General features: G+C 43.7%; 1 protein-coding gene across 1 annotated transcript in view; it reads left to right on the top strand.

Moving 5' to 3' along the window:
* Positions 1 to 7,231: 7,231 nt before the first annotated feature.
* The window catches only part of RASGEF1A (RasGEF domain family member 1A), a 135,718-nt gene continuing 130,815 nt past the window's right edge, over positions 7,232 to 12,134 (top strand). Inside the window, exon 1 of the mRNA XM_070470674.1 lies at positions 7,232 to 7,406. The gene's annotated coding sequence lies outside the window, so the exon portion shown is untranslated. The remainder of the gene's footprint in view (positions 7,407 to 12,134) is intronic.

The following is a 12,134-nucleotide window of genomic DNA, read 5'->3' as shown; positions in this document are numbered from 1 at the left end:
AACTACTCTTTGTCAAGTGGCCTTTGGTCAAGTCCAATATTTCAAAATAAATAAATAGAAAATAAATTTAAAAATTAAAGAAAAAAACTTAAGGTCAGATTTACTGAGGATAGGCCGCGCTGTCCCAGGGATGGGGAGGGGAGGGAGGCAGGAGGAAGGGCTGCGAGTTGCCCTTAGAGCCGACCACCACAAGAGGGCGCCAGAGCACCACCAGGGCCCGCCCGCAGCTCCTCGACCAAACCTCCCGGCTCTGAGATTAGGGTGGATGTGGTGTTGGCAGGACCCTAAGAAGGTGCCCAGAGAGGAGGAGCCGGTTATCGGGTGCCTCTGAATTTACAGCTCAAATTGCCTCACCTCAAATACGGGGAGAAGTCGGCCGTCAGCTTTGGTGGTGGCACTTCCAGCCTGGTGGGGTGACCCAGTGGTTATACAGCCTGACAGGCTGACTGGACTGATAGACTTGTTTCTCCAGAGGCAGGGTCCTGGACCCAGAAGTATCTGATTTCCTGGTGGGCTGCTGGGAAAGGTTTTAAACTGCAGCTCTGCGATGGTGTCGGCATCTGGAAATCGAGACTGCTGGTCCCGAACCCAAAGTCTGTATTGGCTGGGTGGGCTGTGCTCATTCCTGTGCCCTTTCTTTTTCTCTAGAGTTCTCCGCAAAGAATTTCTTTTCTTTCTCTCTGATTCTTTACTGTTTCCAACCCCCTGCCAGGGGGACCTGACCTAAAGCCAGGTCGCCTGAATTGAGGAGGAAATGATTGATTTAAAGCCTGGTGGCATCATGTGAGTTCACTTGTTCAGTGGCTAAGTTGTGTCTGACTCTTTGTGACCCCATGGACTGCAACATGCCAGGTTTCCCTGGGCTTCACCGTCTCCCAGAGTTTGCTCAAACTCTTGTTCACTGAGTCGGTGATGCCATCCAATCACCTCATCCTCTGTTGTCCCTTCTCCTGCCCTAAACCTTTCCTAGCATCAGGGTCTTTTCCAGTGAGTCGGCTCATCACATCAGGTTGCCAGATTATTGGAGCTTCAACTTCAGCATCAGTCCTTAGAATGAATACTCAGGGTTGATTTCCTTTAAGATTGACTGGTTTGATCCTGCTGTCCAAGAAAATCTCAAGAGTCTTCTCCAGCATCACTGTTCAAAAGCATCAGTTCTTTGGCACTCAGCCTTCTTTATGGTCCAACTCTCACATCCATATATGACTACTGGAAAAACCATAACTTTGACCATACGGACCTTTGTCAGCAAAGTGACATCTCTGCTTTTTTCATATGCTGTCCAAGTTTGTTATAGCTTTTATTCCAAGGAGCAAGGAAGCGTCTTTTAATTTCATCATTGCAGTCGTTGTCTGCAATGATTTTGGAGCCCAAGAAAATAAAATCTGTCACTGTTTCCATTTTTTCTTCATCTGATGCTGAAGCTGAAACTCCAATATTTTGGCCACCTGATGTGAAGAACTGACTCATTAGAAAAGACCCTGATGCTGGGAAAGGTTGAAGGCAGGAGGAGAAGTGGATGACAGAGGATGAGATGGTTGGATGGTTTTATTTATTTCAACTTTTTTATAAACTAGTAAATTTTATATTGTAATATCTAGTTCATGACCAAACTTAAAAAATGAAGCTAGATCTTGCACTGTGTCTGTCTAAATATGTCTTGGTATGTCTTTGTCTCTGGGTAATATTTTTTAGGTTAATTTGTAAATGAGCTCTATTTAATTGGCTAAAAAAAAAAGGTAAGTGCTTACAAATCAAATAATTCTAAATTAAACAATGAATTCCAGGTTCAGGTAAACTGGAAAATATTTGGTATTAAATACCTGATATTAATGTTTGTTTGTTGACCTATCTAATATAGACATGTCTTAGAGTAATTAACATCAAGTAAAATATTTTCATTATGCCTAGGTTTATTATAAGTTAAATATTGTGATATCTGTTACAAGTTTGTCAACAAGGAAAGTACCTGAAGTAAAGAAACTTCAAAAAAAATGTAAATGAGATAGGAGTTTTTAGATAAACTATTAAAAATCATCATACTTTAAAAATGTCTCTCTAAAACAGTCCCTTTAGATTTTGGTAACCTGAATTTCTAGGGTTGTGCTAAATTAAGTGACTGATTTATTGAATAGCTAGATCATTGCAAAAAAAAAATAAAATAAGATTCTGAAACATTCATTACTGAATACGAACTTACAGAGGAACTAAAGATTTTAGACTATTAATAAACAATGTTTGATGCCATCCTGAGATGTTCGTTAGAATTTTTTTAGAAATTATCACTGGTATTTATGTTCACCAATCTATAGAATGCTAATATAAAGGTAAATTCTTGGTTGCTTAAAGAAAGTAGGATGTGTGTGTTCAGTAAAGAAGGTATGAGGATTGAAGTTTTATTTTATGAAGGGAAAAGTAAGTATGTCTGACTTACAGGTGGCTGTTTCAGGATGAGAGAACAAAGTAATGGGTACAGAAAGTGTTAAGAAGGTTTGATGGAAAGTGCACTCCAAGGAAAGAGTTTTGTGCATAAATACAAGTTTTCTTGAGATGTTAAACTGCCTTTGATAATGGATTTTAAGTTTCTTTACCTCTGAAGTGATCTGTTCTATGTTTATCTTTAAAATCTTCTTTTTCACTTTGGCTAAGTAAATATATTATTTCACAGTGATCTATATGATTCTACCTGACAGAGTACTATAAACCCTTTTGATATTTATTGACAAAACTGCCTAAATAGCTTGACTTCTAGCTGACTTTGGGATGCTTCAGAGGGCCCCTGAAACATCCCAAAGAGCTATTAAACTACCTGAGTTCATTTGACATGTTAAATTGCATGGGAATTATTGTTGGAAGAGTGATAAATCTTCTCAGGTTATATTGTATGGTTGATGTTACTTATATAGATATCCTAGAAATTATGAGAAATTCATGAAAATCTGATATGTTCTGGTAAAATGTTGTCAGTTATAATTTTAGTTATCACGTTAAAGTGTTACAAGTCACAGCAATGACCAGGCTACTTTGTCAATTACAGTTTAATTAGATTTTAAACATGCCTTGTATGGTTTCACTCTTAAGCCTTTAAAAAAATACTGCTAGTTCTTCAAGATTTATAAAAAGACTTTTCTAAGATTAACTGAAAAATTTTGTTTGTTTGCTATCTGGTAAATTGGTAACAGACTGGAATTTAGTCTACTCTCTATGTTAAGAGAACAGTTTTCTTAGAATGAATCTTTCAATAACAGATTATGAATTTCTTTGCCTTTAAGTGATTTATATTTGTTTTTAAAATCTTTTGTTACTTTAGTAAAGTAAATAAGTGTTATTTAAGATTATGGTACATATAAAAGCTCATTCTGCTTCTACCAAAAATAACCCCTCACTGTTAGACTTGTGCTGTCTTACTGTCTTAAAGCTGGCAACGCCCCTGCTTACACTTCTAAATCTTTTCAAGACTTTTGTAAAAGGTTTCATATAAAACATAGCATAGGTATCCCTTATAACCCATCGTAGAAAGAGCACATCAGACCCTAAAAACTCAAAATTTAAAACTACAGGAAGGTGAGTTTAAGTATAGTTCCCCTCACCAGATTCTACAACACACTCTTTTTGTGATAAACAATCTAAACACTGATTCATTTGGGGTTACTGCAATGCTCCGACATTGGAGTCCAGAGCAGCAGAGTACAAAACCTCTGGTTAAATGGAAAGACCTTCTTTCAGGACAATGGAGGGGTCCTGACCCATTACTAACCAGCGGCCGAGGGTGTGCTTGTTATTTTCCCCCAGGGTGCTGAGTAGCCAATTTGGATCCCGGACAGACTGATTCGCCATGTCTCAGTCCCCCAGACATCCGGTTCCCCCGTTGCTTAGACCACAAAAGAAGGACACTCCTCTGCCCCTGCCTCCGCCGCCCACCTAGAAGGTCCAGCAGACTCTGAGACAACCGGCAGTGGAGATCCCGGAAGAACAAATGGAAACCACCAGGACGTCCAGCGCGGGCAACTCAACAAGCCTCCATACCCACATGGGGGCAAATTAAGTCACTCTGTCATCAAGCACAGGGAATAGCTTCCCTGCAGGGATTCTCAGCCTCTCCCAAAAGGGTTTTTATTGCTATGCTTGCTTTACTTTCTTGCCAGATAAATGCTACCTCTTCTACATCAGAAAAATATTGGGCATATTTCCCTGATCCCCCGACCTTCCAAGTAGTTACTTGGAACAATGACCCTATACGGGTCAACACAGACCAGCCTCATCTCTTGGGAGGATCCTATACTTCTTATAATAAAGATCATTATCCCATCAATTTTAACTATACTTTTAGGGGATTAATGGATGACCTTCCCTTTTGCTTTAACTTCCCCCATAGTCATACAAGCGATCTTATCACTCCCTCTAAGGAGGGGTGTGTTGGAGCCTCCAAAAAAGAAATTCTGACATTCTCCAGCATGAAAATTTTCAGATAAAACAGGAGATCAGCTGGTTTGGATATTACAGGCCAGTATGCCCGGGGTCCTTGACCCCTATAAATCCTTGTTCCTCAACGCTCCACCAAAATATCCAAATTGTATTGATGTTGCTCCTTCAGATGTCATATGGAAAACTATAGACAACCGCCTTGGATACCTGGTATGGAAATCTTGTACTTATAATTCAGAATAGATTATAGAATACTGGGAAGCGGAAACTATTCGGTACAAGACTGGAGCAATCCAAATCCAAGTCAGAATCCAGGATCTGTTTCTGACCATGTCAGTAGGTTTAGCAATTGGAAAGATGATTCCCTCCCTTGGCCATTGGTGGCCAGCAGATGGTATTATAATCAATTTGTTCCCCCCATGTTGTCCTATACAACTAAGGGTAAAACTTTTTGGCAACCAGAAATTTGGGGAGCCCTTGCTGCCACCTCCCTTGTTACTCTATCTTGGCCAGAAAATGATTCCACCTATTCTGTGCTGGCTTGTTTACCCTCCCCTTACATTTTTTTGCTTACTAATGATTCAAAAAGGCTTCATATACAAATGAATTATTCAGGTGGACCAAATATAGTCTACTGTGAGCAATGCATGCTTTCATCCTGTTTAACCCCTCAGTATAATATTTGTTCTTTTGTGGTGCTGCAACTCCACCTTATATTATGGTGCCCATCACAGTGAATGCCTGGTGGTATGACAATTACGGTTTAGCCTTTCTGCAACAACTGCAAGATTTAATGTGTTCCGACGGTTTGTCTGATTACTTATCTTAGGGATTTCAGCTTTGATAGCAGCAATCACCTCTGTCACTGTGGCAGTGATATCATTGACTCAACAGGTACATACTGCTCAATATGTCAGTGATATGTCAAAAAATGTTTCTTTAGCTCTAGCTACGCAAAAATTTATGGATAGAAAATTAGAAGTAAAAATAGATACCCTAAAAGAAACAGTCATGCATATTGGAACTGAGTTGCAGGCTTTAAGGGTAAAGTTAGCACTATCCTGTCATGCCGACTATCGATGGATCTGTGTAACACCCCTGAAAGTAAATGATACAGATTACAATTGGGAAAGGATTAAAAATCATATTTCAGGTGTATGGAATAGCTCCAGCATTAGTTTAGATCTTGGAAAGCTTCACGGTCAGATAAAAACCTTAGAACATTCCCGCCTGGACTTTACTGCTGCAGGAGCTGCTAATGATTTTTTTCATACCTTTTCTAACTTTATTACTGGAAAAAATATCCTATCAACTATCTTCAGTTACGCTGCTGTAGCAGCCCTAGTTTTACTTCTCATTATAATCCTTCCTTGCATTGTCAGAACTCTCCGGCAGAGCACTCAGAAGCTCGCGACTGAGATCCATCTGGCTGTCTTAAAAAGTAAAAAAGTAAAAAAAGGGAGAGATGCCGGGAGCCAACACTCAAGACCCTACCAATGACAAGGTCATGAGGGAGAAAACCTGACAGGCAAGGCGGATCAGGTTTTCGGGGGTTTCGAAAAGGCCAGCTCACGAGATCCCACCCATGAAAAGGTCACGAGGAGAAAGCCTGACAGGCAAGGCAGATCAGGTTTTCAGGGATTCCGAAAAGCTGCCCCCGGCGCTCACCATAAAGATGATATCTGTCTTTCTGATGCCTGCCTCAATAGACTACTCCCTAATTTCTGTGACACAGGCAGGAGGCCTTCCCTGATCTCTTCCCAAATAAGAATCAATTTAGAACTTTAATCAGTAAGTTTCCCAGGTAGTGGTATTTTATGAGATTATTCAGGGTGAAAGGAGTGTTTTAATTTAAACTCCTTTGCTGGTAGTTTGTTAGACAAATGTATTTATGCCCTTGGTACTAATATGCATGATTGCTTATAATACCCTAATCCTAAAATAACATAAAGAACCTGATCATATAAAGGCCCTAATAGACATAGAGCCCTTCGGGGGGTGAGGAAGCCCTATTAGAAAACATGAGAAAAATTATTCTAAAGGTGGTTATTGGGTTAACATTTGCTTGCTGTGTTTTTACTCTTAATGTGCTAAGGTTGTGTTATGGAAACCATTGTTAATATAGTTAAAGATCTAGAAAAATAAGAGCTTAGCCCTAGTGTGGTAACAATGAGATGGTTGTTAATTGTCAGCCTGGAGTGCTAGGCAGAAGCTGCCTCACCAAAGTCTCAGAGTCAGTGTGGGGTAAACTTCTTAGATAAATGCAACTGACAACTTCTGCAGAAGGATTAATTTTTGTGTTAACAAGGTTATACTTCTACTCTGTATAGAAGTCTCTGTTGCCCCATGAGACTGCTACCTTTCAGTTAAGGTCACCACAGAAACAGAAAATAGGTTTACATTCACCTGACTTGCATAAAATATTAATAGGCCCCAAGGCCGGAAGATAATGTACAAGACCCTCATAAGCAAAGAAGTATGCAGAAAACACCCTGGTTTTGTGAAGAACAAGCTGATGTAATGTTAAACTATCTTCCCCTTAGAAATGTACTAACTTAGGGTATAAAAGCTATGGTAAAAAATAAAGGATTGCCAGACTCTGCCAGACCCTGCAAACACCCCCAATCTGGTCATTCTCTCTCTCTCTCTCTCTCTCTCTCTCTCTCCCTCACAGACTTGGCCCTATCAAGGCTGGTCTCACGTGTCTTCTCTCTCTCTCTCTCCCCGATGCCGTTCATCCTGAGGGTACCCCTGGATCCTGCCGAGGCTGGACCCTGGCAGATGGCATCACCGACTCAATGGACATGGGTTTGGGTGGACTCTGGGAGTTGGTGATGGACAGGGAGGCCTGGTGTGCTGCAGTCCATGGGGTCGCAGAGTCGAACATGACTGAACGACTGAACTGAACTGAACAGAACTGAACTGAATCCTTCCTAAGGTCCACTTGACTTCACTTCACACTCTAGGATGTCTGGCTGTAGGTGAGTGACCACACCATCATGGTAATCTGAGTCATTAAGAGCTTTATTGTACAGTTCTGTGTATTCTTGCCACCTCTTCTTAATCTCTTCTGCTTCTGTTAGGTCTATACCATTTCTGTCCTTTATTGTGCCCATCTTTGCGTGAAATGTTCCCTTGGTGTCTCTAGTTTGCTTAAAGGCATCTCTAGTCTTTCCCATTCTACTGTTTTCCTCTATTTCTTTGCATTGTTCACTTAAGAAGATTTTCTTATCTCTCTTTGCTATTCTTGGGAACTCTGCATTCACTTGGGTATATATTTCCCTCTCTCCTTTGCCTTTCACTTCTCTTCTTTTCTCAGCTTTTTGTAAGGCCTCCTCAGATGACTATTTTCCCTTTTTGCATTTCTTTTTCTTTGGGATGGTTTTGGTCACCACCTTCTGTACAATGTTACAAACCTCCATTCATGGTTTTGCAGGCACTCTGTCTACTAGACCTAATCCCTTGAATCTATTTGTCACTTCCACTGTATAATCATAAGGGATTCGATTTGGGCCGTACCTGAATGGCTTAGTGATTTCCCCTTCTTTCTCCAATTTAACTCTGAATTTTGCAATAAGAAGATCATAATCTGAGCCACAGCTCCAGTGAGTTCAGGGGCTATTTAATTTGAAGCGGTGGGGTAGGGAGGGGTGAGTGCCCTGGGAGATAAGGAAAGAGAACTATCCTCATGTGTAGGGCACTTCATTGCGCTTAGAGGGAGAGGAGGAAGAAATCAGGCTGGCAGTGCGTAAGACCAGTGTAGCCCCTGGTATGGGGAGGGAGCGGAGGAAGGGCTGAGAATTGGAGTTAGAGCTGATGGCCACAAGAGGGCGCCAGAGCACCACCGGAGCCCGCCTGTGGGTCCCTGGCCACCAGGCTCCGAGATGGGGTTGGATTTGGGGTTGGCAGAACCGCAAGCAGGTGCCCAGAGAGGAGGGGTTGGTTACTGGGCCCTCTGACTCACTGGCTCAAATCGCTTCACCTCACAGAGCAGGCAGAGGTCTGCCTTCGGCTTCGATGCTGGCACTTGCAGCCTGGTGGGGTGCCCAAGTGTCCAGACAGGCTGTCTGCAGACTGAACATCTCTTATTCCTCCAGAGGAGGGACACTCTGAACCCAGAAATACCTGGCCCAGCTCTTGGGTTTGCAGCTTTTAAGCTGCAGGTCTGCGAGGGTGTCAGCATCTGGAAAGTGGGGCTGGTGGTCCTGAACCCGAAGCCTGTAAAAGCCCTGGCACTTGTTGGGTGGGTTGAGTTCATCCCTGTGCCCTTTTCCTCAAAAGTTCTCCCCAAATGCTTTCCTTCCCTTTCCACATGATCCACTTCTTCCTGTGCCCACAGCCCTGCTAGGGGAACCTGACCAAAGCCAGTTCACCTGAATTAATGAGGAACTAATAGAGTTAAGAGGAGAGTGAAAAAGTTGGCTTAAAGCTCAATATTCAGAAAACTAAGATCATGGCATCTGGTCCCATCACTTCACGGGAAATAGATGGGGATACAGGGGAAACAGTGTCAGACTATATTTTTGGGGGCTCCAAAATCACTGCAGATGGTGACTGCAGCCATGAAATTAAGACGCTTACTCCTTGGAAGGAAAGTTATGACCAACCTAGATAGCATATTAAAAAGCAGAGACATTACTTTGCCAACAAAGGTCTGTCTAGTCAAGGCTATGGTTTTTCCAGTGGTCATGTATGGATGTGAGAGTTGGACTGTGAAGAAAGCTGAGTGCCAGAGAATTGATGCTTTTGATCTGTGGTGTTGGAGAAGACTCTTGAGAGTCCCCTGGACTGCAAGGAGATCCAACCAGTCCATCCTAAAGGAGATCAGTCCTGGGTGTTCATTGGAAGGACTGATGCTGAAGCTGAAACTCCAATATTTTGGCCACCTCATGCGAAGAGTTGACTCACTGGAAAAGACCCTGATGCTGGGAGGGATTGGGGGCAGGAGGAGAAGGGGACGACAGAGGATGAGATGGCTGGACAGCATTTCCGGCTCGATGGACATGAGTTTGAGTAAACTCCGGGAGCTGGTGATGGACAGGGAGGCCTGGTATGCTGCGATGCATGGGGTCGCAAAGAGTCGGACACGACCGAGCGACTGAACTGAACTGAATTGAGTTAAAGTCGGGTAACTTCATCTGACTTTCGGGGGCTGATTGATTTAAAGTAGTGGTCTGGGGTAGGGAGGGGTGAGTGCCCTTGGAGACTCTGAGGGAGAAATACCCTCCCCTGTAGGGAACTTCATTGTGCTTGGAGGGAGAGAAGAAGGGATATCAAGGTGTCAGGTGTCCAAAGCAAGCGCAGCCAATAAAGTGGAGGGAGGCAGGAGGAAGGGCTGAGAGTTTATGTTAGAGCAGATGGCCACTAGAGGGCGCCAGAGCACCAAGGCAGCTCACGTGAGGCGTCCCAGCTGGACCTCCAAGCTTGGACTGGGATTGAAGGTGGCGTCTCCATGTGGCCGCCCCAGCATAGAGGGGGCCGGGGGGGGGGGGGCGCGCAGACTCCTCACCTGTCAACTGAGATACCCAAGGCACCTGTTCCAAGAGAGTCCAGGAGGAGGCTGTGTTGACTCGGATGACTGGCCTTTGGAGCCTCGTGCTCTTGGTTGAGGCAGCTATTGAGGTCTGCCCAGGCTCAGGGGACGGGACTCAGCCTCTTGCTGGAGGCGAGTTCCTGTAACACTTTAGAAAGAGCATGTGTGGCCACCTGTGGGAAATACTGCTGCAGGAGTTCCTACATTAACGTTCAACCTGAATCACAATCTGTTAAAAATATGTAGCCCATCCTGTTGATAAGTTCCACCTGCATTTTTCTAAATGCCTCTTTCTCTAACACCACTTCCATGTCTGTCTTGACCGTTGAGGGGGACTGAATGATCCCCACCCACCAAAGGCAGATTACAACCTTCTGGGCTCCAGAGATGTGAGTTCTGGTTCTGCCACCTATAAACCTTGTGGCTTCGGTCAAGTCTCTTAATCTCCCCAGCTTTAGTTTTGTTATTTTTAAAATGTCGGTGATAATATCTCTTTTCAGAAAACAAATATTTATTGAACTCTTACTATGTGCCTGACCTGTTACTTTGGATTGTTGGATGCAGTAGTCAAACACGCCTCATGGAGCTTATACTCCAGTGGCTGTGCTGGCTTGTGAGCTGTTGAGAAAATTCAAAGAAACAGTGCACAGGATGCAGCCCAACCTGGCCATAGGACTGCTTGGGAATCCAGGTCATCATCGTCTTCAGCATCCTTCTCCTCTCTTTGATGCTCTTCCTCCTACGATAGGTAGAATATGTTCCCACAAACAATGATACCCAGGAAACCTTAAGACAATGAATTTGCGTTTCAGATCAAGAGTCTGAATCTTTTGGGACAAAGAAAGAGAAGAACTGGCTGGGGAAAAAAAAAGTTAAAAGCATTTCAAGCACATCATCACCAGTGTTATAATCACTTAAGAACAGTTAAGTCAACCATGAAATTAACAAGAAGCAGAAATCTGTGCTCCTTCCACTCAGATCTCTGTGGCTGGGCTTCACATTTACCAAGATAAACGTCTCCAACCATCATCCTGTGCCTCCAAGAGAGCGTCCTTTCTCAGAGATAATATTCTTATTAACGCTAGTCAAACAGAAGGCAGGCTTTGGCAGGAGTCCCAGCCCTGACAATCTCTGAGTGCATGACAGTCTCCCTCCTGTGGAGAACCCTGGGCTGGGGACAAGGACAGAGGTCATCTACATATGGTTCTGCCCTATATGCAGCCCACCCCATGCACACCAACCGGTGCACCTGTGGTCTGCTTCCAGCCTCTGGTCTTCGGGGTCTGTGCCATCCCACCTACACTACATGACCTGGGGACCGGCCGTAAGCCTTCGGCCAGGTGTGCTAACACCTGGGATACCTGGCTTGTCTTCTGCCTGAATGTCTAAAATAGGATCTGTGACACCTCATCCCAAATGAAGGCTTCCCTGGTGATTCAGTGGTAAAGAAGCCGCCTGCCAATGCAGGAGATGCAGGTTCTATCCCTGTGTGGGAAAGATCCCCTGGAGGAGGAAATGGCAACCCGCTCCAGTATTCTTGCCTGGAGAATTCCATGGACAGAGAAGCCTGGCAGGTTTCAGTCATGGGGTTTCGAAGAGTTGGACATGACTTAGCGACTGAGCATGCATGCGTGCATCTCAAATAAGTCACTGACAAAATTTCATGATTACTGAAAGACTTGGGGGACTTCTCTGCTGATCCAGTGGCTAAGACTCTATGTTCCCAATGCAGGGGACCTTGGTTTGATCCCTGGTCAGGGAGATAGATCCCACATGCTGCCACTAAGAGTTTGCATGTCACAACTGAAAAAAAAAATATCCCTCAAGCTGCAGCTAAGATCCAGCACAGTCAAACAAATAAATGTTTTTTAAAATGAAAAAAGAAGAACTTGGAAGATAAGTAATGATACTATTTTTACACTGAAACACAGCCAAGAATGCAGCATCACTGAGTCCCTCTCGGTCTTCAACCCAGAACATCCAAGATTCTCCACCTGTCCACCCCCTCCCTCTGCTCCATCACTCCTGGCCGTGCCACTCCCAGCCACTGTCCTTGGTCCCCTCCTGTGCCTCTGAAATTTGGAGAATTTCTCTTCCTAATTCACTATACTAAGCCTGATGGGTGCTTCTTCCTTCTGGGGAGATGGTGAGAAACCAACAAATACCCCCCGTCTGC

This window comes from Odocoileus virginianus, chromosome 7, assembly GCF_023699985.2.
Source record: "Odocoileus virginianus isolate 20LAN1187 ecotype Illinois chromosome 7, Ovbor_1.2, whole genome shotgun sequence".
NCBI classification, from domain to species: Eukaryota; Metazoa; Chordata; class Mammalia; order Artiodactyla; family Cervidae; genus Odocoileus; species Odocoileus virginianus.
The sequence above is the reverse complement of the archived record's forward strand: the minus strand, read 5'-3'. Positions and strand labels throughout refer to the sequence as shown.